This window comes from Clupea harengus, chromosome 6 (genome assembly GCF_900700415.2).
Source record: "Clupea harengus chromosome 6, Ch_v2.0.2, whole genome shotgun sequence".
NCBI lineage: Eukaryota > Metazoa > Chordata > Actinopteri > Clupeiformes > Clupeidae > Clupea > Clupea harengus.
The window spans coordinates 27,188,353-27,214,592 of record NC_045157.1 but is presented as its reverse complement, the minus strand read 5'-3'; the positions used below and the strand labels follow the sequence as shown (position 1 = coordinate 27,214,592).

Sequence of the window (26,240 nt, the reverse complement as noted above, 5' to 3'; positions counted from 1 at the left end):
AGTGGCAGCACACGGCTGGGGTAGGGGGGCTCCTCCTGTGCGGAGATGGGGATTACACCTCCTCCTCCTCCTCCTCCTCCTCCTCCCCCTCCTTCCCTTGTAACCCCCCTCCCTCATCTGTTTTGGGTGCACCTTGGCCGGCCACATTAACATGTTGTATGGGTTACGGTGAGCATGTTGTCCGACGGTGTGCCCGGCACGAACACTCGGGAGAACAGGAGGTCGGGACCTCTGCGGATCAGTCCTCCGCCGGCAGCCCGGGAGCAGCTGGGAGGGCCCTTGCCTCAGTCCGGTGTGTGTCATCGGCTGACAGGCTCATTAAAGAATAAGCTCCCAGTCAGAGGGAGCGGCGGCGGCGGCGGGATTTAAATGACTCCACGCGCGGGCAAGAAGGGCTGTGATGGAGCAGAGTGCACGGCATTTTAAAATCACGGAGGCCGGGTATGTAGAGCGCCACCCGCTGAGGAGAGGGTGACTGGCAGCCGAAATGGGGGAGGGGTGCGGGTGGTAGCATGTTGAGCCCAGCGAGCGCCGTGGCTCTGTGTGCCCGCGGCCAACGCTGTCAGATGGGAGGCTTTAAGTGGGCCGGCCCTGCAGCTGCGCGCTTTTTTTTCATGTGGGTGCGGCGTGCCCTCTGACAGCAGGGCCCGGGTCCTGCCAGGCCACAGCCAGTGCCACACAGCCAGCGCCCGCTCTAGTCAGCTAGCGCCCGCTTTAGACAGCTAGAGCCTGCTCTAGATAGCTAGCGCCCGCTGTAGTCAGCTAGAGCCCATTCTAGTCAGCTAGCGCCCGCTCTAGTCAGCTAGCCCCAGTTACTGCCTGTGGGAGCCCCTATGTCATAACAGCCCTCCACAATGCACATCAGACATCTGTGGCACTCTCTTGCTCTGAGTCTAACTGACACGCACACACATCCAGTCTACCCTTTACCCTTGGGGGGGAGCCACTGCAGCGACCCTGCTGACATCACCCCATCGGTAGAAGGGTTTAATCTCCTCACCCACCGCCATTTCAGAGGACCCTGACTCTTGTTTGTGCGCCCCCCCCCCCCTCCAGTCTCTCCCTCCCTGCTTCTCTCTCTCTCTCTCTCTCTCTCTCTCTCCCTCCCATCTTTCCTCCTTCTCCCTCTCACCCCGCCCCCCCCCCCACCCACCCGCCCCCACCCCCCATATTTTCTCTCCTGCATCTGATTAAGTTAACAATGTGGCGTTATTTGCATGCTGATTTCGCAAGGTCCCTCTCCTCTCCACTCTCTCGCACAAACACCGGGACTGGATGACGGTAATGTGATAGCACAGCAGTCAGCCAGCCAACGCAATCTCACTCCCAAGCCCAGGTGTGTGCTATCCACTTCCCTCTTAATTCCTTCCCCGCTAATATTTTAGTCCTGCTCTGTTTTTCTCCCCGCCCTGTGTCTTATAAAGGGGCTGTATTATAATCAAATCTGGTGGAAGGGGGGAAAAAAGGGTGCTGAAAACACTGTCTTTTTTTATTAATTATAGGCCAGGGCTGATGTGAATGTATTCCGAAAGCATCTTCAAAATAGGTCGGCATACAGTTTTCTATTCTTATCACATTTAAATGTCAACATGGTGCAAAGCTCTACAAATTAGTTCAGGCAGACTTCAACCCCCATTTAACATTTAAAGCTCCATTCTGTAAGCCCCCAATGTGTGATTCCAATCAGTTTACACACACATAAAAAGGGGAGCGGTGCGTCTTTCAAACTTCTCATTTCAATACCGATATTATTGCCAACCTTTGCCAGAGACTCTGCTAGTGCGGGAGAGACAGAGGGAGAAGAAAGCAGTGGCATATAAAGCAACAGAAACAATGCATTAGCTTTCATGAATTATAGATCCTCCGTCACTCCATTCGAGATCCAGGGATTTTTTTCTGCGTGTCTGCATACATCCTTGACTGAGATGAATAAATCAGAATGGGAAGGGGGGGGTCATTTCTTCTCACATTCTCAGAGACTATCTGGGGAGTAATGACTACATAAAACACAAACTGAGATCAGCCTTAAATACAAGCCATGCAGAATACCTCCAGTAGGGCTTCTGTCAGTGCGATTAGGGAAGCAGAGAACTGCCGAAAAGGAATTGTGTCGTTTATTTACCTGGCTGCACCACACTCTCCGGATTAACGCGTTGCCTTTATAACACATCTCTATTCCCCTTGCACTTTCTCCTGCCACTTGCTACCAAAGCACAGATAACAATAGGAAGTCAACAGATCCCAATCAATGGAATCAATCGGGGTGAGTTTAAGGTCAAGGTCGTGCCCTCATGCGTCCCTCTCCCGAAAGTCTCTTTGAAGTAAACAGGGCAACAAAAGGTAACCTATGACAGGCTGCTGACGTCTGAAGCGTAGATTGACTCAGCATTACACAGCCACACAAACACACACTCACACACACACACACGCACGCACACACACACACACACTCACACACACACCACACACACACACACACACACACACACACACACACACACACCACACACACACTTACACACACACACACACACACACACACACACACACACACACACACACACACACACACACACACACACACACACACACACACACACAGTTTAGAGTATGTGTCAGGCTGCTACACACCATGGAGGGAGCAGGGCTAAGCGATGAGCCTGTGACCCACACACACAGGCCCTGGAGGGGCATCTGGAGTGTGAGGAGAGGATGTGCTCCACATGCCTCATTACCCCGCTGCCTCTATCTCAGTCCTGCACTCACCGGGCAGCCGGGCTGAAATGGGCAGAGCACCTCTTCTTCTGCCACTACTCCTCCTCCTCATCCCATCCCACCACACTACACCACACCACACCACACCACACCACACCACACCACACCACACCACACCACACCACACCACACCTCACCATACCACACCACACCACACCACACCACACCACACCACACCACACCATACCACACTACACTACACCACACCGCACCGCACCGCACCGCACCGCACCGCACCGCACCGCACCGCACCACACCACACCACACCACACCACACCACACCATACCACACTACACCACACCACACCACACCACATCCCACCACACCACACCACACCACACCACACCACACCACACTACACCATACCACACCACACCACACCACACCACACCACACCACACCACATCACACCACACCTCACCACACCACACCTCACCATACCACACTACACCGCACCGCACCACACCACACCACACCACACCACACCACACCACACCACACCATGCATCCCCCTCTCTCTACAGAGAAGGGTCCCACATCCAGGTGCCTTCCCTCTGTGGTGGGGGACCTTTTTCAAATGGGGCTAGAGCGACCAAGCTCTTCAAGAGACTCCCTACCTCCAACCCACCCCCACCCAGCTCCCCCTGCTCCAGGTGCAGTCTGCCTGCCTGCCGATCTCTGTCTCACTGCAACAGGGCCCTTTAAACAGGCTAATGGATCTTTTCTGTGGAAAGGCTCTTTGGGTGTGCCTAATACGAGCGTGCTGAAATGTCAGAAGAGTTATATATCCCTTTATGCCCCGAGAGGCCCTGAGGGGTTTAATTGACTATAGTGTAAAGTGAGTCGGAGACCAGCGAAAGAGCAAGATGAAGATGAATACTTTTCATTACCAGACAAACAGAGCCCAATGGCTCTCGTCAAATTGCCAGGGAGCGGAGATTCCCCAAAGTTAAAGCACATTGTCCGTCGCCTAATTATCTGGGTGAACTTTCCATGGCATTGTTTCAAAATTATTAGGGTTTTTTTTTCCAAACATTAATTTGAGTTGAATAGTTCAGTGATGAGGACAAAGAGGACAGTTTAAAATCATGCGTACATGGGTATGTACAGCACATTATGGGATTTTTTTGTACATGCCTGTGTGTCTGTGTGTGTGTGTGTGTGTGTGTGTGTGTGTGTGTGTGTGTGTGTGTGTGTGTGTGTGTGTGTGTGTGTGTGTGTGTGTGCGTGTGTGCGTGTGTGTGTGTGTGTTTATTTTATAATGTTACATTCTTTTGAGGGAATATATAGGTGAATTTGCCTTCAGCTTGAGCAGTTGGAGAGTGAGAGATATGTCTCTCCTGCACAGGTAGCTGTGGTGGAATGGGATGGGATGGGATAGGATGGGACGGGGCTGCTCTACTCTGCGATCAGCTCCTTCTTCTCCTCCTCCTCCTCCCTGCCTGTGATAGCCGGGGCTCGCCGCACTGCGCTCATCGGCTGCCTGGCGACTTCAAATATTCATCAAACGGCGGAGAAGAGAGAGACGTCGCCGTCCCGCCGTAGTCATTTACCAATTATTTTGAGTACCTGCTGACAGGTACGTGTCACAGTCTGCTGCCTTCTCCCCATCCTGCTTCCCCCCCCCCCCCCCCCCCCCCTAGCCACCTCCACCCCCCTCTCCAACGGCCTGCCTTGCTCCCGCTGCGGAGGAAGGCGCCGAGCTCCAGGCAGCAGGGAGGCGGAGGAGGACTGATGTGGTGCTGCTTTGATTTTGAGGAGAGGTGGGGGGGGGGGGGAACAGTTTCCAGCTTCAAACTTCAGCGCCTGCCTGCCTGCCGAACATCGCCCCTCACACACAACTCATGCCACGGAGAGAGAGAGAGAGATAGAGAAAGAGAGAGAGAAAGAGAGAGAGAGAGCAGTGGAGGAAAAGTCTGCAAACAAACAAACAAGAATGGAGACAAAGTGTGTGTGCGCACACACACACATACACACACACACGCTCAGATTCTTTCTCTCTCACACACACTGTAATGGCTCATTAAGGAGGAGCAGAGGACTATACCAACAAAGTACCTATCAGAGGCTGTCACCATGCACTCCCCACTGATGAAGAGGAGCCTGTTAGCAACAAAGGCAGCGACAAACTCTTTCTAATAGACACACACACACACACACACACACACAGGTATGTTTCTACTGTCTCCAAATCTACGTCGGTGACAAGTTGACGGGAAGTGGGAGGCACAGCGAAGTGGCTATGGAGGCTCTTTACTTCGCTAGGTATGATCTGTAGAAGACTGAGGCCTCCTGTCTTGAATAGAAGACACTGGAGCATGGCGATAATTATGTACTCTGTGTGTGTGTGTGTGTTTGTGTTTGTGTTTGTGTTTGTGTGTGCACATGTGTTTTTTAAATAGAACGAGACACTCTTTGAGCAGCACAGGGCCACCAACTGGCATTGAGAGCTGGGCAACGACATCCCACTAAAGAAGAAACAAGATTGCTGCTTTCACCACCACAGCCAGATAGAAGAACATCTGTGATTCTGTGTGTGTGTGTGTGTGTGTGTGTGTGTGTGTGTGTGTGTGTGCGTGCATGTGTGTGTGTGTGCGCACGCGTCTGTGTGTGTGCGTGTGTGTGAGAGTGTGTGTGTGTGTGTGTGTGTGTGTATGTGTGTGTGTGTGTGTGTGTGTGTGTGCGTGTGAGTGTGTGCGTGTGAGAGTGTGTGTGAGAGTGTGTGTGAGAGTGTGTGTGTCTCTGTATCTCTCGATCTTTCTGTGTGTGTGCGTGTGTGTGTGTGCATTTCCTCAAGGGTACTTCAATCCTCCTTCTAGGTAAAGAAGTTCAACAAAAGGAAAAAGACAGACAGAAGGAGAGAGAGAGAGCTGGAGAGGAAGACCAAGAAAAAAATGAGAAGGACCCGGCAAGAAAAAGACAAAAATGAGAAGTGGAGAGAAAAGAGAGCAAAAATAAAAAGAAGTTCTCCACCTCTTCTCTTCAGGGGATAGAGAATATTCAGGTGAGTAGAAGTCCTGCAGTAATTCCTAGTGTTTCTTCCGTGACCACCCCCATATGCTAACGACGAGGTCATGTGAAAGCCATCAGTCTCAAATACACATTTTCTGACTTTAAAGAGCCGTTCTATTTCCCCTGCTCCCGCCTGTTTACATATGACATCAGCCTGTGTGTGTCCGCTCGAGTGGGTCACGCAGTGGTCACTTCCACTTCTCTGTTCTCCGCAGGACTCTCAACCACCTGGGCTCTCTCAAAGCCCAACCAGCACTAGCCATAACAGACATTCACTGCGAGCTCACATCAATGTGAGCTTCTATTAAAGCATTCTCTCCTCCCCCTGTTGAATGAAGTGGTGTGTGTGTGTGTGAGTGTGTGTGTGTGTGTGTGTGTGTGTGTGTGTGTGTGTGTGTGTGTGTTTGACGTCAGTGTGGTGTGTTGGTTTCCCCCTGTGCTGATAACAGAATCGTGTGTGATGAGAGCATGGGCCGTAACCCCCCCCTTCTCCCCCCTGACGGGGCTGTGTGGGGTGCTCTAACATGGGACGGGGGGCCGTGGCTGCTTTGCGGGTTTGTGGCTCGGCGTTGTGGCGGGACCGCGGCGCGGGTCTAATCCCATAGGCCGCCACTGACCCGGCCCGTCGCGCAACGATCCTATCGGCCCTCCGCGATCCGCCTCTAATTGAAAAAAGCCTTGCACCATGTCTAAACCTCTCCTTGCAACTCCAGCGCATGTTGTGTCTGCACGGTGAATCGGATCTCTAAGAGGCTTAAGAGCATGTGTGCGTGTGTGTGTGTATGTGTATGTGTGTTTGTGTGTGTCAGAGAGAGTGTGTGTGCTTATGTGTGTGTGCAAGCCCAACACTTCAAAAACAGAGCGCAGGAGACAGCAATTGCAGAGAAGGGAGAAAAGAAAGGAATTAACCACCTTTACTTGGTTTTTAATTAAAATGAAGTCCACCTCTATAGCTGCACTCTATAAATATCATACCGGTCCCCAGTGGCACTGATGTTAGTGAGTCCTACTAGGGCTACACACCTCAGCAAAACAGAAAAAAATACAAGATAAACCTGCACCACAACAGCAAAATTGGGACAAGGCATACGGTACGTCCTTCTGTGTATTTTGGGACCTGATTCTAATTCAACTGGATAATACTACAAAAATGATATCTTTTTTTTTTTTAAAGGAGGAAAAGAGGAAGGGAAATATCAAATTTGAAAAAGAGAGAGAGAGAGAGACACGGGGGAATATGTGATGAATCCAGGTCTTAGGGGTGTTCCAGCGAGTAAAATAAGGTTGAACCTCAATAGGATCAACATTCAGGGCAAAACTGCAATAGGACTAGAAATGTGAAAATGATCTGTAATTAGGACAAACAGCACTAAAAGCAAGTGCAAAGATAATTGTTTTTTGGAGGGGTGTGTGACTGACTGTGAGGAATCCCAGGGCGGCTAGTTTGTGTTAGGAAAAGTGATAGAAAGAGGGAGGGAAAGAGAGAAAGGATAGAAAGATATAAGCATAGAAAGAATGAGAGAGAGAGAGAGAGAGAGAGAGAGAGAGAGCAAAGACAGGATGCTACAATGCAAATCTGGGTGGCAGGAATGAAGAGCACAGAGTGGGCAAAAAGAAAGAGTACAAGAAGCAGGATGATTGAGAGAGAGGGAGATTAAGTGAAGAAGAGGAAGAGACAGAAAGTGGGAAAGGCCAAAGAAATCCAGAGGGAGGGAAGGTAGTGGTGGTGGGGGGGTGGGGGGTGGGGGGTTGTTTAAGAGAAAGACCCTGAAGGTGAATTCAGCCATTGGGTTTAATAATAAAAAAAGGCGTACTTGAACAAAGACACCCTACCGAACACAAACCCATCCATCATAAGAGAGGCCATAAAACACAACAAGTGTCCCCAACATGCTTATCCACTCACACATCTTCACACAAAGACCTCTATTGTTGGTGTCTTTCACAACACGCTGGGCTTTGATGAATTCTGCTCACTAAAGGAAAGCAGCTCAGAGGAGTGCAGGGCCTCGAAGCTTGAAAAATGCCGCTCGAACAAAGATATGAATGAAAATTTTGAAAGAAAAAGTGTCGGGTTGGGACAGCAGCCTATGTTTCTGCCCTTCCTGCTGAGGTGCAAGTGGTTGTTAAAATCCAGATGTCCTTGAAGGGAAATAAGAGAAATCTATCTTTTAACTTCAAAGTGTTCACAGTTTTGTAGTCTTCATCTTTGGTCCATTCATATGATCAAAGTTGCCTGTGGTGAACTTGTTTACTTTATTTGCTTAGCTCTACAAAACTATATTTGCTTAGCTCTAAGAAAGCCTGTCAAATATGAGCTATATATACTGTATAATATCCCATATCACAGGGATAATTAAGGAGTTGGGGAGTGTTAATCTATGCCTGAGCGTCAAATCTGATTGAACATATGGTTTTCAGTGTGGAGGATCACCTGACCGAGAGATCACAAAGCTTTCCTGTCTGTAAGCTGAAGTCAACTCTTGGCAAATGTGTAACATAAGCATAATTGTGTTTGAATAGACTCAGACAAGAACTAAAAATACACACAATAGCACAGAGATGAGCAAAGACAAAAAAAAGCGAGCGGAATCGTTTGTCCTTCAGCTTTGTGCTTTTCTCCCACTTTCCCACACCATGCCAATAACAGTGGAATAAACGGATATGTGAATTAAACCCCATTGTCTTCAAAAATCTGTGACTAAATTTAGTCTGTTTTGTTTCACGCGATAGAAAAATTTGTAGATGTTCTGCATTTCTTTGCTGGAGCTACAAATCTGACATTGTGTTTGCAGTGGTGTGTGAGAGCGCGCGAGCCTGCCTGTGTGTGCAAGAACACGCAAAAAAACAGTTCAGCCGTGTGAATTTTGCAATTAAAAAAGACACAAAAATAATTATTCTGCAGCACACTCGGGCGACATATCCTGAATTGACGATGCACGGATCACGTGTTTAATAAAAAGGTTAATCAGTTGTTAATCAGAGGATTAATAACTTGTTATTTTCTTTACAAAACCATTAATATTATGCCATAAATATTTAATGCTGATGGGTCTTTTTTGGGGTGGGGAGGGGTGAAAGATTGGGTAGAATGAGCACTACACTGTTCTAATGTGCATTAATCATGCTTTGTTAAAGACAAATAAATTCATTCATGTTTATTAATACAAGCTTGGAGACAACAATACTCTTTACATTATTTAGAAAGTTATTAATAAAGTATTTATCAACTGCCACTAAAGGACAAGGAGGTTAGAAGCGAGGCGAGGCGGTCCAAACTCTCGGAGCCTGAGGCCAAAGTTCATTAACATTTAAGGCGAGGTACAAATGCTTTGGGGAGTCCGTCTGTGTTCACTAGGGACCTCCGAACGGGTGGGGTGGGGGCCACTCACAAGCCATGTGTGTGGGTGGTAGGGGGTGGGCGGTGGGGGGAAAGCCGAACAGAGATTTTCTGTCCGTCTCTTAACAAATTACCCTGCCGATTTGCTAATCAAAGCAAAACAAATATTGCTTTTCGTTCGCTCCATTTGTTTGAGCGAACATACCACATTCCCAAAATACTCGTTCCCAGTTCAAATGTAATTAAATTGTGCCTTTAGTGAAAACATGCAGTGGTACTCCAATTAGTTCTGTTTTTGTCATTCAAAAAAAAAAAAAGATATATATTGGACTTGGGTGTGCCCTAGGCACTGTCGCGTCCCTGAATGATGTGATGTCTTTTCGGTGGCTGGTTTTGGTTCATTTTCATACCACAGATAGGGCACAGATACGGGGGAGGTCTAATGCCTGGTGCTGGATAAGAGGCAATGATTAGTAGGTAGAGCTGAATTCAGAGGTCCAATGAGCTAAGAGACTTCATATGTCTTTCACTGTAATATAAAGATGTTACTAGAAACCTTAAGGCAAAGTTGAAGCAGTTGTAGTATATAAGATATAATGTTTTAAGGGCATTGCTGAGCTGGCAGAGTGCTTTAGAGGTCAGTACTAAGCATATAACAATGAGTGTTTTTGTAGACAAGCATAATTAAGAGTTAAGTGGATGCTGTTAATGTGCGGTTGGAGATTAAAATGAAGAGGTATTTGATTTGCAGCGTAAGTTGACTCAAGGAAAAGGAGAGGTCAAACCTGAAATCCCATGTTTACCCACAACGGCCCAGCTCTTAATGGACTATTTCAATTTGATCTTAGGTATTTTCATTTCTCTCTGCTGTGGATATTTGTCTCCTTCCAAACAGCCCATTTCATCCAGATATTTAATCACACAAACCTTAAGAGCACATTGCCAAATGGATTGACCCAAACTGTGTATTTTCATTTGGATATAGATTGCGTTTTTATTGAAGGCAACGAATGGATTTTTCTCCCAAAATGCCATCCATCTACTTGTCGATGCATCTATTCATTCCTCCCCTAGCCTGGTAAAGGACCTATACTTGATATACATATTGTGCATGTCTATACACCTTTAAAGGGAGATCGATAGTGAGCAGGAACAAACAAATGGAGGTGCCTAAGGACATAGCAGGAAACGGGACCTTTTTTCCCCGGTGGTCAGTGGAGAGCAGGGCTTCATACAGTGCCCAAACCGAATCATCTCAGCCCGCTTAGGTGATTTATCTGCGCTGGCCAAAGTTATAAGCTCGTTTGGGCTCCAGACACCTTGTCTATAAAAGCCGGCACTGACAGCATGAGCTTGAATAAATCACCCCCCAAATGAGTGGCGAGCCTATGAGCCAATGACATTGGGTGACATACAAACATGTTATTCCCCTGTGCTTCCATGCAATGCACATTTCATTATGTCTCTTTTTTTCCATTCCTGATTACACTCTGTGCACTTTTATTGTCTGGATGAACAGAGGCAGGGAGGGGAGGGGGAAATGGTAGAGGAGGCGGTGGTGGGGTGAGCTGTGTGTGTGTGTGGGGGGTGTAGGGGGGAATGGCAGGAGAGGAAAAGAAAGAAGTGGGATGAGAGAGGTGAGAGAGGTGAGAGAGAAAGAGAGAGAGAGAGAGAGAGAGAGAGAGAGAGAGAGAGAGAGGAGAGAAAGAGGAGAGGAGAGGAGAGAGAAAGATCCATTTTGTGTTCCGTTAAACACTGATTTCATCATCTGGGTAAAACACATAACTTAAAACCGAAATCAAATATTAAAAATGACAGGCGGTATAAGTGCGGTGAGTGAGCCGGGGTCACGGAGGGAGGGAGGCGCGGGCGGCTTGTCAGGCACTATCTGTCAGAGTGAATTAGAAACAATCAGGGCAGACTGAAAGGAGAGGTGATTGTTATTAAGCAGCGGGGCTGTGAGCAAGCTCCCCCAGATGTGGCCATGCATATAAAAGAACAGGAAGCCAGCAGTTTAATTCAGGAAGAGCTGGCGTACATGGCCGCCGCACAAAGGAGGGAAGACGGGGGGAGGGGGGCCACGGAGAAAAAGGCCCTTTGTCGCTAATAAGCTGGAAGTTACTTTGATAACAGGCAAGGGTTAGGCACTGGAAGAAAGGCACTTTTCTTTTTTTTCTCCCCCCCTCAATCGTTTTTTTTTTTTTTTCGCTCTCTCTCTTTCTTCCGAATTCTTATTTCCACAACGAGAATCCATGGCAGTCAGTCAATATCTAGAGGGAAATATAGTGGGAGTGGAGAAATCAGGGGTGAAATGTAGATAAGTCGACCTTAACGCAGCAAGACGAAGGGATGGCTAGGCCCATATATCAATTACTCTCCTGCTATCATATGAGGAGGATGATGTGGGAGACGGATTAGGTTGGACACCCCCACCCTATCCCTCGAGGTGCTCTCGCTTTCTCTCTCCCTCTCTCCCTCTCTCCCTCCCTCCCTCCCTCCGTCTCTCTTTCACTCTCTCCGTCTCTCCCTCCCCGGATGGATGGATAAATGTACAGACGTGTTGTGCTCGTGTACTGCAGGACCGCGCCACAAGTGCTGATGCCTGTCAGCGGCTCTGGGAAGTTCCTTGGAGACAGTCATTTCAGCCACTGATTGTCATCACGGACAACGGAAAGGGGGGAGGGAGGGAGGGATGGATGGATGGAGGGGGGGTGGGTTCGGGTAAGGGAGGGGGAGGGAAGCGGCGATGTGTACAATATGTTTTTCAAAGGGAGCGGAGGCTTGATTTGAATGATAAGGAGAGACGCTAATCTGCTGGGATATGGCCTCAAAGGCACATCGACTCTGACACTTAAGCCCTCGTGCCACAGGGGGAAACTGCGCCCATGTTACCACCACCACCACCACCCCCACATGCCCCACATGCCCCACAACCCCCACTCCATCCAAGGGGAATGAAGACTCCACTGCCATGTGTACACACTGGAGTTCAACACCAAATCTTCAGACGTGTATAGTGTGCTGCTCCAGTGCTACCTCTGACATTAAGGATAAACAAACATTCATAAAATGTTTTGAAATTTGACTGCAGAGCCTTGAAGAGGATTTTTTACCTTTCAGAACATAGATTTCCCTGATAGCCATCCATATGTAAAAGCCAACTAGGTATTGTAAAAGAATGATTATAGCAGCTTTGAAGTATGTAGAAGAGAAGAGGTAGCTTTGGACACTATGTTTCTTCTCCTAGTGTGCTGCTTGTGTAAAACATGTTGTTAATGTGTGTAACTTTGTGACGGCCTCTATATCAGCGTGATTCTCTGGAGAGATCGCTTTTGTCTCCTCGCATGTAGCTACCTGTCAAGAACAGCACATAGCTTCGGCGCTGAGGAGTCTTTACAGGCAGCAAAATGAAGCGAGTTGCTGTTGCGAATGTCACTTTAAAGGAGCCTCTTTTTTCCCCCCTTTAAATGGTAAGAGTGTACTTTGATTTCCGTGTTTCTTTGTAGTCAGAGATATCTCAGGAAATTATCCTTGCTGTGAGATTTTTGTGATCCCATAATAGCTATAAGTGTTAAAATGAAAGCTCCCCCCCCTCCTCTGTAATGCTCAAGTCTCATGTATAACATACTAACACGAGCCTCTCCACTATGTGCCTTTAAGGCTGATGTTCGGAGTTGTGACTGCAGGGCTGTGGTGTTAAACACGCTATTGCAAAGTATTCCCTGAGGTAATGACAGTGTATGTATATACACATGCAGTGAGAGGGAGAATGTGTAAAGAGGGGAGAAGAGGGGGCGAGAAGAGAAGAGAAGAAGAAGAAGAAGAAGAAAAAGATATAGACTGAAGGAGGGAGGGGGAGTGAGAGAGTAAGTGCTTATGAGACTGAAAGCGAGATAAAGAGTGTAAGGGGAACTGGGAGAGGAAAAAAGATTAGCATCGAAGGGAGGAAGAGATAGATGGAGAGATGGATAGAGGAGGAACAGAGAGCGAGCGAGAGACGACAGGAGGACAAGGGACAACAGGCTGGAGTGAAGGACAGGAGGAGGGAAGGAGGGAAGGAGGGAAGGAGGGAGGGAGGGAGAGAGAGGGGGATAGAGGTGGCCCGTGTAGGAAGGCACCTCTCCCCCCTTTCGCAGAGGCATGTCTTAGATTTCAGCGCGATTAGATGGTGAGGGATAGGGAGATGTTCTGGAGGGGCATTAGTAATTAATCACTGCGCGAGCTGGGATTTCCACTCGCACTGTCTGGCCACGCGCTGCATCTCAGCTCTCGGAAACAAACCCCTGCCACCGGCACACTGCACCGCACCGCGCCACGCCGCGCTATTTACGCCCGTCAAAGCCACAGCCACAGCACAAGACTCTCCGATATGTTTTGAAGGCCATTGGAAAAAAGCGAAGTAGGGGAAATCATTATGAATATCTTTTTTAAATGAAAAAGGACAGGAACAGGAGTCTTGAGAGGCCAAAGGCTTTTCTGCCACTGCGCCGATGTGCTAATTATTACCGTTCCAGTAATGAGTTTCATTTTCCTCTGCAGATCTCCATGTGCTCTGAGGCCTAACTGGGCTGCTTTACTGTGGGGAAAGGTGACCATAAAAACAGAATGGCCTTCACTTGCTGCTCTCACACCAACCCCTGTGCCTTTTTTTATTTTCTGTACTATGAATAAATGTAGTCTGTCCCGGACATGAAAATGTCAAATACCTAAAATACACCTAGGCTAAATAGCGTATTAATTTTTAATGCGCGCTCATCCTATGCTGCTATTCTCATATCGGCCCGTCTGCCAACAGCTGTTGCAGGCTCCCTCGCAGGGAATTTATCATCCATCTGAAAGAGTAAGGGTGCATTGTTCACCCGACAAGGAGGGCTTCTCTTTTTAATTCATGGATCTGTGTGCTTTATTTGTAGTTTTTCATCTTTAACAAAGTCCAGGCTATTCATAGTGACTTCATTTACCGGATTGATGATTTTTTTGTCTCTTTTTGGAAATGGTATGCATAGACCCATTTGACATTTGTTGCAGGGCTTAATGTGTCTTCAGTGTGATGTAGGACTGAGCGCTTGGCACTGGTTAGTGAAGTGAACGGCTGAAGTTTGAGTGCTGGTGTGGGGCGGCGGTTGATTTATAGCTGGTTTTACATGTATTTATTTGTGCACTTTTAAAAGGCCCCTGACAGGTGGAGATTATAGCAGTACAGTGCATATATTGATAGGGTAAATGTAGAGGGCAATGTTAAACCTGTGTGTGTGTGTGTGTGTGTGTGTGTGTGTGTGTGTGTGTGTGTGTGTGTGTGTGTGTGTGTGTGTGTGTGTGTGTGTGAGAGTGTGTGTGTCTGTGTGCGTGTGTGTGTGTGTCTGTGCTGAAACTATGTGCCTGTGTTGGTCTGTATGTTTGTGTGCGTGTGCTTATGTGTGTACATACTATATGTGTGTCGATGTGGATTATTTATGTCTGTCTGTCGGTCTGTCTGTGAGTGTGTTGGTGTGTTAGTGTGTGTGTGTGTGTGTGTGTGTGTGTTTGTGTGCTGAAACTATATTCCTGTGTGGGTCTGTATGTTTATGTGTGTGTGCTTATGTGTGTATATACTATATGTGTGTCGATGTGGATGATTTATGTCTGTCTGTCTGTCTCTGAGTGTGTTAGTGTGTGAGTGTGTGTGTGTGTGTGTGTGTGTGTGTGTGTGTGTGTGTGTGTGTGTGTGTGTGTGTGTGTGTGTGTCCTGAAACCATGTGGCTGTGTGGGTCTGTATGTTTCTGTGTGTGCTCTTATGTGTGTACATGACGTGTGCCGATTGTATGGATTATACATGTCTGTCTGTGAGTGTAGCTGGCGTATCTTACCTTAACACACAAACTGCATACTGGTCAGGGATCAACTGGGCAGGTTTAGTGGAGCCAGGCACCTTCCTGCTCTGAGTCAGTACAGCACACAGCACTGGCCGAGGAGGATGAGTCTTTACCCTGTCAAAGGAGGAAAAAGGAAGAGGAAAGGGGGACAGGAAGGGAGAGGAGAGGAGAGGAGGAGAGAGAAATGAAGAGAGGGAGATGTCAAAAGGAACTGAACAAATTCACTGAATCACAGCCCTGCACAGAGGTCAAGGAAATGCAGCCGAAAAAGGTTAAAGATGAAATCAAAGCCGTGCCTTGAAGCAGGGCTGGAAATCTATCCCTCCGAGGCAAGGCCACTGCTGACGCGCGAGCCAGACAAGAAGCTAAATACTGCACGCCACTCTGGGATCTTTCATTTTCAGCCGATCAATACAGGCTTATATTTATCAGGATTCCAAGCAGCTGCCACATCTGACAACCTCCACTTCATTTTCACACTCCTCCCCTCCCTCATCTTCTCCTCCTCCTCCTCCTCTTTGGCCTCACACACTAAATCGGGACCCATCAACCATAAATGAGAGAAGAGGGGAGAGTGAGAAAGAGAGAAACCCAGAGAAAAGGAGAGAGAGAGAGAGAGAGACCCAGCCTTCAGTTGTCTATTTGCACCTCGGTTCCAGTCACGGATCCATTACGCGGCCCCTCCCCGCCCCAACTCTGGGTTAAAGAAGCAGCCGTTCTGTCATTAGGCTTTTTTGGCCGCCACCACCATTCTCGGGCTGCCTTTGTTCAGCACCACATGGGCGCATCTTGCCAGGGGAACTAAGACATCAACAACACACCCTTAAACAACCTCCATTTTTTCCACCCTCTCTCCCCCACCAAAAAAAAACAAAAAACACGCACATATTAGATTTTCCCCTTCATAATTTACGTAAATCGTTCAAAGAGGCAGAAGATATGTGGAAAGGGCTAGGGGCAGAGCTAAAATAGCTCAATCTCTAATCATCTGTACGACAATATTTGCTGTGAGGCATTCTAAATAGATTATCGCTGGTCCATCTGTGTCATCATTGATTTATAAGGCATTAAGCTGCTTCCCAAAGAGAGGCCTTCCTTCCTTGTGAAAGTAGGAGGATTCTTGTTGAAATCAAGACCAATGGTGGCTGAACAAGCACTGCACTTGTCTGCTTAAGAGGGGGAGAGATAGAGAGACAGAGAGAGAGAGAGAGAGAGAGCCCTCCTCACAATGTTTGACGAGAGGAAACAAAAATAGGGCGAGTGTATCCGGTCTGGAGTGACCAGCAGAAGCACTATGAATCCACACATTTTGTATCTCTTTTTTGTTTCAAAGAGACTGGGAGGGGAGGAAGTGCAAAAAAAAAGAAAGGAAAGAAAATACACTCACATATACACACACCAATACACACGCAGGCACGCACACACACACACACTTAAACACACACACACACTCACAAACACACATACACACAAACACACACACGGACACACACACACACACAAAACAAGGGACATCATTAACATATGAATACTATATGCAAATGGTTAGGGGAGAGCAGATGTTGGTGCATTTAATTGACCTATATGTGAATTGCATCCAAACCTTTTACTCTGAGTGAACTCCCAGTTTACAATTTGACTAGATCCCCCAGACCAGAATACTGGTGCTAACACAAACACAAGGACAGGAGGAAGAGCTGCACGATAAGAGAAGGACGGAAGGAGCAGACGAACGTATATATGTGGGCAAGGAAAGACAGATGAAGAGGAAAAGAATCACGAGAAAGAAAGAGAGAAGAGGGTGGTGGGCCGAGGAAAGCTGTCGCTTGACGGGGGGCTGTCAGGGCCGAGGAGATGCCCAAACACGGTGGCTGTCACCCTCCGCCTGCTGTCATCCGCCGAGCGTCTCGTGTGGATGACATCACCACGTCGCCAGTGTGGAAATCGATCACTTAATGGCCTTTGGACAGCAGCTCTGCCTGTGACAGCTTACGGACGCTGCAGCTTGCCTTGCGTTATTCGTTAGCAGACTGAACAGTGCCCTCCAGCCATTTTCTTTCTTCTTTCAACTTTCCCTTTTTCTCACTCTCTCGCTTTCCCACCATTGCTTTCTCTGTGTGCTGCTTCTTCTGTCTCGGGGGGGGGGGGGGGAGGAGGAGAAGTCATGCGTCCTGGGCTGAGATGTTTGCATGGGGGAGTCATGAGAAACACAGATGCTGTTTTAATCTGAGCTCGGCCCTTTCTCTCTTTCTTCTCACTGCTTCTTTCTCTCCTGCCCGGGAATGCCATTAAATTGTATTAAATAGCCTTTTGTCCACAGGGCAAGGACCACCCGATATATGATAATACATTAATGCCCCAGTGTTACAGCCAGTGAGCTGAGACGTTTCTTAAGGCAGGGAGCTGGGCGACATAAGCAAGAGAAACATCAATGTGTGTGTGTTTGTGTATGTGTGTGTGTGTGTGTGTGTGTGTGTGTGTGTGTGTGTGTGTGTGTGTGTGTGTGTGTGTGTGTGTGTGTGAGTGTGTGAGTGTGTGAGTGTGTGTGAGTGTGTGTGAGTGTGTGTGAGTGTGTGTGAGTGTCTGTGTATTTGGGTGGGATGGTGGGACTGCATATCTGTTTGTCTTTGCAGCCTGAACACATATGTGTGTGCATGAGTGTCTGCATTTGAGAGAGAGAGACAGAGAGAGAAAGAGAGAGAGAGAGCAAGAGAGAGAGAGAGAGAGAGAGAGAGAGGGAAGAGGAGAGGAGAGAGAAGGAGAGTGGCTCGCTAACAACTGTGACACATACTAATAGAAACATACCTAATAAATTACAAGCTTTCAGGGTCTGGCAAGCTGACATTTTCTCAGTGAGCGGGACAATTTCATATGTACGACGCGGCAACCAAATTGCATCACATGGAGATGCCAACGGATTAGCATAAAAATTAACACTTAAATTTCAGCTTATTGTCAACCCTTCTCCTGCTCCTTCTGCCTCACAACAATCAATTCCTCTTAGAAATCTGATTACATTCCATGATGCTTATTATCCTAGTCATGTCCCTCCACTGCCTTCCTGGGCTCCAAGACTATTTGTTTAAATAGAATTAAGAAGCAGATAAATCTATAGGTGTCTCTCATATACACAGACATGCACATAACACCATCTCTCTCTCCCTCCCTCCCTCTCTCTTTCTCTTTCTCTCCCTACCATTATTCCCTCTCTCCTTTGTCCTGCCCTTCATTCCATTTGAACCTATCCAGTAACATCACCAGTTGCTGATTAAAAATGCTAATTAATATGCCATAAAGCAGCTAGATGTGCTTTATGTTTACATGCTTGATTATTTACTGGCTCATTCACCATGACCAACTAGAAGCCATCTTATTCACTGCAACCCACTTCAAACTGGATTCTAAAAATGGTACAGAAATATGATGATAAATATGCATTTTTTATTTTCATTTGTCTATGTGACAGCAAGCTATCAAACTCAGAAAATGAGTAACTTTGGCTTTGGAATATTTTAAAGCTAAGTGAAAAAAAAGCCATCATGAAATTATACACTTTGAAATCTGGTTTAAATCAAGAATTACGCTATCTTGATTTTTTTTTGTGAAAGAATTTGCAGCTTTAATCACTGGGTTGCTATGGCTACAAGATATGTTGATATCAGGTCAAGAGCCCTTGTGCTCTTCCAGAAAAATATCCAATATTCAAAATCTGAGTAGGTCCTTTTTTGGAGTCTGTTTTACCCCAGTGCAGTGAAAAAACGTGTGTCTTTTTAATCCTGCAGTGAGCTTTTACTGCTATTCCTGTTTACCCGAGCTGAGACAACTATGGAAAAACTATCACATTTTGGAACCCCTGAAAGCTGTTGCAATGAAATATTTGTCAATACGGTCCCATTGAAAACATTGCACAAGCATGTAGTAAAGAGCCGCACACGATTTGGGTGGCTTTCCAGCCTGCGAAAGAAGGGGCTCCTATTTTGTTTAGACAAATGGTATTTCATCGCATCCAGATGTCTTTAAGCACAGTTCATCCGCCATCCGTGCACTCCAAGATATACAAAAAAATGTATACAAACATTTATTCATAACTGCATGCCTCTACCCCGGCTTAGGGGCTTGTGTGCCTCTCCAGCCTCTGTGCTGAAGCACCTACAGATCCACTTCTTTTAGCTGTGAGCTAACGCAGAGCTCATAGGGTTGGAATTAGAAATGGCAGACTGCATCTTGCCCTGCTGTTGGGCTTTTGTAGGGCAAAAAAAAAGCGACCTGCTCGGTCCTCTACTGTTCTGACAGCGCGTGTGCCTCGATGTGAGCCGCTGCAACCACTCCTGCCCCTGTAGTATCAGGAGGTGCCAGCTCTGGCCAGCACACTGGTAAACAATGCCACCCATCAGTCTGGGGGGGCTGCTCCCCGCAAGACGCTCACTGACTAGAGCAAGGAGGGGAAAAAACAGGGAAGGCATGAGAGCGAGGGAGAGAGAGGGGAGAGAGAGGGGAGCCAGTGCGCTAGAGAAAGTGAACATCTGATGTTATATGTGGATAACAACAGCCCCTGCTATGCTGCTGCCGAGGCGGAGAATAATTTAAACCAGCTCCCCCCCCCTCCCCTCAGCCCCTCCTTGCCCTCTATTCTTATGTTAACATGGCTAAAGTGGAATGGGCCACCCAGCAGTGAAAACTTAAGTCCGCGCTTGAGGAAAAATAATCCATTTTCTCTCCATCCCCTCTATGTAACTTTACTCACTTAAAACCGTATACGTGGGCCCTCTCAAGCCCCGGTGATACATTCGCCGGGGCCTTTAAAGCATATTACTTTTCACACAGTTTAAGAATAATAAACGGCTCGCTTAGCCAGCCTGTTTTCCCTCCGTTAATGCCACACAATGGCACTGGAAGAATTTGAAAGTCTTTAAATTCAGAGTAAACACTGCACTCTTTGTTGATTGTACAGTCGCTCTCTCTTTCTTTTTTTCATCCTTTTCTCTCTCTTTTTTTCCCTCTCTCTCCGGGCTTGTTGTGTTTTTTCTCCAAACAATACATCCTTCTCACATCTGAGGAGCACACCTCTCACTGCAGTTTTATAGGTTCAATCCTGTTGTATGGAGAGTCATACTTTATACCAGTGGTTTATTTTTATGAGCATGTGTAATTAACGCAGCATGTCCTATCTCTCAGCCATCGATGCCAAGGCCTTTATTTAAACAACTTTATTGTGAAATGTTTGCATTCTCCGCCCAGACGGGCCCACACACAGATTATTATTTCATACTTCTTGGGGACGTTTTGAAAAGTTTACGCGCTGAATGGTTATTGTTTTTGATTACGGCAGTTTCTTTGGATGAATCACCATGAGGGGCCGGCTCAAAACATGTTTACAGAGTCCGGGTGTGAACCTGAAGTCCTGGCTCAGACCAAATGTATGTTCAATGCGTGATTTATGGTGCTGGAGATTAAACTATTTATGTCCGAATGAGTGCAGTTGTTTAATTTTCGTTGCTTGGGGCCTTCTCTGTGCGACGCCGATGTGTGTTCACAGTATTTAATAGAATCAGTGTGCTAGCGTGAGTGGGGCCTTAAAGATAAAATGTTTACATTTCATTACTGTGGTCAAAAGCTAAAACCAGACCAGCCAGCGAGTGTTATCGTCTTATTAGTGGTGTTAGTATTGAACTGTTCCATTACACAAGGAACCAATAGATGACCTCACACACACACACACACACAGGCACACACACACACAGGCACACACACACACACACACTCTCTCTCACTCTCACACACACACACACACACAGGCACACACACACACACACACACACACTCTCACACACACACACACACACACACACACACTCTCTCTCACTCTCACACACACACACACACAGCATGACCACAAGCTGTCTCAATCAGTGTGTACAGTCAGGAAGGTGGGGGTGATGTGGAATGGTTTCTATGGTTGCAGGGAGGGAATGGTTGAGGGTGCACGTGAGTTACGGCCACCGAGACGAGACACTGGGCCTGATCAGATGGGGGAACAGATGTCTGCTAACGGTGCTCTCTGGTGAGTGATGCCACGGACACCCTGCCATAAATTGTACTGAAGGTGCTGACTGTCAGTGTTATACAGGTGTCAGCGGTGGGATCACTTCACAGCACGTGAAGATGCAGGTTAAAGGAGAAGTGGCCGCGGTGTTGTTGCACGCCATCCCAGCCACGAGAGGACTTGTTTCTAGGCTGTAGTTTAGGCGACGTTTCAGCCGGGGAGGAATAGGAGAGAATATACATGAATGGGCCAAATGTGGAAATGAATGGGCCCACAAACTGGGAAGCAACCACGGCTTCAACATATGGCAAACGTCTGAAAGGATTTACCTGTCAATCACACTGACTGTAACTCCTTCCCTTGAAATCGGAGTCAGTGCCGGAGTGTGAGAGAACAAAGTTGAAAAAAAAAACTGCATGAGGAAAAAAAGAAAGAAAAGAAAGAGAAGACGAATCTGGCTTTGGCGTGTTCCATTATTCATCTTTTATCCTTTGGTTATGCGGAAACACTCCAACACCCTTTTCCTGAAACGCAGCGCTCTACCCGTGGGAGTGGGTCGAGGGAGAGGCCCCCGTCCTAAGCGATAACCTCGGCGCGGTGATATCGCCCCTGCATCTCAGCCCCCTCTGAAGGGCGCGCGGCTCCGCCGTGTTGCACAGATGGGACTTCTGAGGCTCCGGCCTGTCATCTTTTGATTAAGCAAAGGAAATGATTTCACTTTAAAGTCATCCCGCACCCCCACCCCCTCCACTACCACGACAGCCACCCAGGCCTCACCACGCTCTCTCTCCCGCCCACTGCAGGCACGCACGCTGCACTCCTGTCCCTTTCAGTCTGCTGCTGCCACTTCACACATTTCCTTAGCCTTGGCTAGCTCTTCTCCTCATTTGCAACGGTGCCCACATCTCTACCAAAGACCCTCTCCTCCGCAGATGGATAAAGGGCGTCGGAAACGTTAGAGAAGCTGCCTCAACGCGTTTCTAACATGTGAACCACTTACACGGAAATCCAATACAGAGTGGAGGGATTGGCCTGCGATTTTTTAAATGGCGGAAAAAAAAAGCAGGCGTTTTTAAACGGTGACAGCAACGCTGGCTGGGACTGATTTAAGACTTGACCATCGGCGGAGTGGTGCGGTGGGCCGTGTCGGCTGACCCGGCGCTTGTAAAGGGAGTAGCGGTGAGACAGGGACACAGACACGCCATCCCTCAATAAAACACCAGCACAGACAGACAGACCCCCAGTCTCCTCTGTCACATTAAAAAATCTCGGAGAGCAACACATCTGCGGACGAGCCACAAATCAGACTTCTCCCACCCAGACCGGTGGGGAGCGGTGCAGTGGAGTAGCCGGGGAAAGAATCTGGGGGATCCACCGCAGCAAACGCCTCCCCAAATCTGTGTGTGTGTGTGTGTGTGTGTGTGTGTGTGTGTGTGTGTGTGTGTCTGTCACATTACAAACCCCATTTATGATGATTCCCGCCAGACTGATGAAGCTGATATGAAAAGTTATGTTATCGTATCACGAAAATAATGACAACAATGAACAAACACACACTGATGGCAGCAATCACTGGAAGTAATGGAAGTCTCCCAGATGCACTCTGCTGCACTGGTGACTGCTCCCAGACACCCGCCCGCCCGCCCGCCCGCCCGCCCGCCCTCCCTCCCCCCGTCTGTGTTTCCCCAGTCAGTTGAAGCATGGTAGTCAGGGTCAGGAACAACAGTGCTTATACAGCCCAGCGTCAGGCCAGGAGAAACAGATCGAAGGACCCACCTGCCCGACGTTGACTAAGCACTTCTCGGACCAAGTCGGCACTGTTGAAACTGGAACCACTGACGCTGGACCAGAAAAACTACAGGCTTAGTTACGGTTTGCTGAGCTGAGGACAAGGAATACAGTCTCAGGAAGGAATACAGTACGCAGACATTTAGATGAGTGAATGCTACCATAAAGACATGATTTAGTGACAAAGATAGATAGATAGATAGATAGATAGATAGATAGATAGATAGACAGATAGACAGACAGACAGACAGACAGACAGACAGACTGACTGACAGACAGACAGACAGACAGACAGACAGATAGATAGATAGATAGATAGATAGATAGATAGACAGACAGATAGATAGATAGATAGATAAATAGATAGATAGACAGATATATAAATGTATATTTAAAGATGAATTTTAGACTTCATTGACTAAAGCACATAAAGACACACACGCCTATGTGCCATTTCTGTCTGAGTGTGCACTGCTATGCTCCAGAGCCCTGGATCGATCGCACCTGGCTCCGACCCACTCTCATCAGTATCATTCAAACCCTCTCAATTTTTAATCACCAGCCTAACACCAGATCTGGTCCTGCTCTGGCCCAGCCAAACATCCAGGACACAGAAACATGACAGACCGTGTGTGTGTGCGTACATACACACGTATACCTACACGGACACACGTGAATATTAGAGCCTACTACATGCAGACACACTGAAGTAAACAGATATTAGTTTGCCAAAAGGTGTTTGTTTAATCACATAAACACAGGCACACACACACACACACATACACAGAGACACACAAACCCACACACGTACACGATAATGAGTTTGGTCTCCGGGCTTTATTATAGAGCCCACCAAACCCAGGCCAGCTGTCTTTGACCTTGCTCTGCCATATTCATTACATCATTAAGTTACCTCTTCATTAACTTTTCATTATTTATGGGGGCTTTTGAGCAGGGTGGGAGGGCTTTATCAAATACTATCTTTTGTTGAGCTCACAATACAGACACCCCCCCACCCCCACCCCACCAACCCTCCTCTATCCCCACCCCCCCCTCGGGAAAAAAGGTCTGCAATGCCTCAGTGCCAACAGAGCTATCAGACATGACCCCTGTCATCTCATACCCCAAAACCCCTTACTACAGAGACGATGAACAGAGCTATCAGACGTGACCCCTGTCATCTCATACCCCAAAACCCCTTACTAGAGAGACGATGAACAGAGCTATCAGACATGACCCCTGTCATCTCATACCCCAAAACCCCTTACTAGAGAGACGATGAACAGAGCTATCAGACATGACCCCTGTCATCTCATACCCCAAAACCCCTACTAGAGAGACGATGAAGCAATCCCAGACCACATGACAGACAGTGCCCAAGTACCTGGCTGCGTCCTCCGCGAGGACAACAGAAAATATCACGCAGCGATTGTCCACTCAGTTTACTCCGGGCAGACAGAGAGCTGGCTAATCACAATACATATAATCTTACTTCATACAGCTCAGAGGGAGGAAGAGATGTGTTTTTTTTTTGTTCTTCCTCGAAAGGTTGTCACTGAGATTACGTCGCATTTACATTTATATTTCAATCACATTTTGCCATTTATGTGTAGGAAGGGGGGGGGGGGGGAAATCAATGCTCAATGCCATTTGAGTTATGCAAACAGCCCTCTGTGTAGATAAACATATTTGTGTGCTCTCCCCTTACACGAGGCTCCATCCTGCTCCCAGGGCGGAGTGGCGATCTGTCATTAGCGATGCATCGGCCCCAACACAGCCACAGATTGCGTTTTAAAAAAGTTTGGCTGGCGACCATTTCACATCGGAGGCCAATTATAAATGGCAAATCACAATACACAGATTTCTCTCTCTCTCTCTCTCCCTCCTTCCCTCTTTCTCTCTCTCTCTCTCTCTCTCTCTCTCCCCCCTCCTGCCACCAGACGCTGGCTTGGCTCCATGGCTGCTCTTGAATAATTTGGTGATAGCCCTTTGTGTGGCGACGGCCGAGGCGTTTCGCCTTTTTTCCTTCATTTGGTACGTGTGGGAGAGAAACATCAACCGGCCATTCTGTGTGGCCCTCCCCGGAGAGCCGCTGACTCGGGAGAGAGCGTCTGCGGCCCCCGACGCGGCACGCACGCGGCTCAGATCCGGGCCACATCCGGGCTCCCCAGTCAGCTGCTCTCTGGGCTGTGGAGCGTGTGCGCGCGGGCGCGGCCATCTTCCCCTCTCCCCTGTACGCTTGGCTAATGACTCCGTGGTGCCATTACTGACTGCCTAGCGCTGCCCAGTCTGTCGCGAGTTCCCCTCCCCACCCGCATGCCATCCCATGATCATTCACCAATTACGGGAGGCTAATGCATCCAGAGCCCACAATCCCATGGAAAAAAAAGAGAGAGTGAGGGAGAGTGTGTGAGAGAGAAAGAGGAGGCAGCGAGGGAGGAATCTCTTGAGAAACGCTAATAATATAACTTAAAACATGCTGAGAGAGAGCATTATGCGCAAAATGGAAATCAAAAAAGAAAAACAGAGTGTAATTTAAACTGGGGCAAGGATGGAATGGGTTTAGCTTACCAATAGTAATCTCCGTCTCATATCTCCCTCTCCCCTCACTCTCTCCTCTTCTTCATTCTCTCTCTTTCTCTCACTCGCTCTTTTTGAGCTGAACTACTATAATATCATTACAGGAAGGCGTACATGGGGGAGAGGTCTTGGCCTGGGAGAGGCAGATATATGCTTTATCACTCTGAGTGATGTAGGGTTAGCGCTCGGTGCTGCTAATAGCCCTGGAGCCTATGCAGGATACTGCCACATGCCCAGAAACATAGGCCTCTGGAGGGGAAGACCTGGTCAGGGTAGACACACTCCTGGATAACAAATACGATCACACGCTGCCACAAGGCTCTGCAAGTTCCACAGAGGCTGATATCTAATCACCTTTCAGATAGAGGCTAAGTTCTTTAAGTTCTATTTAATGGGACGCCAGATATTCCATCCAAAATATCCCAAAAATGCAATGCACGACAGAGATAGCATGGCAAGATTAGCCAAAGGAAAAGAATGGCTCATTTATTTTGAAGCTTAGAAGAAGAATGTAAAGTAACATTCAAGGCCGCGGGAATCATTGTGCAGATAATGAAGAGGGAGACAGAGCGAGAGAGAGAGAGAGAGAGAGGGAGACAGAGAGAGAGAGAAACAAAGGGAAGTGCTGCATAACCTGTGTGTTTATCGCCACTGAGGCTTGAGTTATGCCAAATAATGTGCAACATTTTAAGGCACGGCAGATGCCTTGCGAATACAATGGGCATGTGCAGACACACTCACACACACACACACACACAGACACACTCACACATACACACACACACACACACACACACACACACACACACACACACACACACACACACAGACACACTCACACATACACAC

General features: G+C 47.7%; 1 protein-coding gene across 5 annotated transcripts in view; it reads right to left on the bottom strand.

The window, feature by feature from the left end:
- Positions 1 to 26,240, bottom strand: part of znf536 (zinc finger protein 536) — a 167,018-nt gene that overhangs the window by 88,322 nt on the left and 52,456 nt on the right. For all 5 annotated transcript variants that reach the window (XM_012814938.3, XM_031569617.2, XM_031569619.2 and 2 more), the window contains one exon: positions 14,975 to 15,094. The gene's annotated coding sequence lies outside the window, so the exon portion shown is untranslated. The remainder of the gene's footprint in view (positions 1 to 14,974; positions 15,095 to 26,240) is intronic.